The sequence below is a fragment of the Nannochloropsis gaditana genome (assembly GCF_000240725.1).
Source record: "Nannochloropsis gaditana CCMP526 unplaced genomic scaffold scaffold1050, whole genome shotgun sequence".
Lineage (NCBI taxonomy): Eukaryota > Eustigmatophyceae > Eustigmatales > Monodopsidaceae > Microchloropsis > Microchloropsis gaditana.
Window position 1 is genome coordinate 7,430 of NW_005802903.1, and position 687 is coordinate 8,116.

The window sequence follows — 687 nt, forward strand, 5'->3', positions numbered from 1 at the left end:
AGCCGCCCCCGCAGCAGCAGCAACTCTCCCGCTTTAGCATGACGAGTAACGGAGAGCCCTTCAAGCTCCTCCCCCTCCTCACCATCCAGCACACCATCGCCCACTCCATCGAGCTCGCCCATCGGGCCTGCGAACACTCCCCCCAGGACGCGCACGACGTGAAGCGCTCTGCCATTCTCTGTCGCGCCCAGCTCATTTACACCATCAAATTGCTCAAGAAGATCGAGCAGACGGGTAGGTGGGAGGGAGGAGGAGGGCAGAGGGGTCGGGAAAATCGGGAAAATTGAAGGAGCTTGCTGTCGAAGGGGAAGAGGATAGGCATTGTGCGAGTCGAGCGATTGTGGCACGCTTTAGGAAGGAATGTTGAATGCAGATGGGACGAGGAGAGGGGAAGGCACGTGGTAGTGCCTGAACTTCCTCCCCCTCCCCCCCCTTTCCCTTCCTCCCTCCCTCCCTCTTCCCTTCCCCCTCAGCGGCCTCGGTGTTGGAAATGTTCCCGGACCTGGAGCTGGCCATCGAGGACGACGAGCCCTCGCTCGCCCACGACTTCTTCGAGACGGTGAGGAAGTGGGTTGCTGCCCTCCGTCACTCCGTGGCCGAGGCCCAGCACCGGAACCAGGAGAGCATGTTCAAGCTGCACAACATCCTAACCCGGGAGGGAAGCGGGGAGCGAGGGAGGGAGGGCGG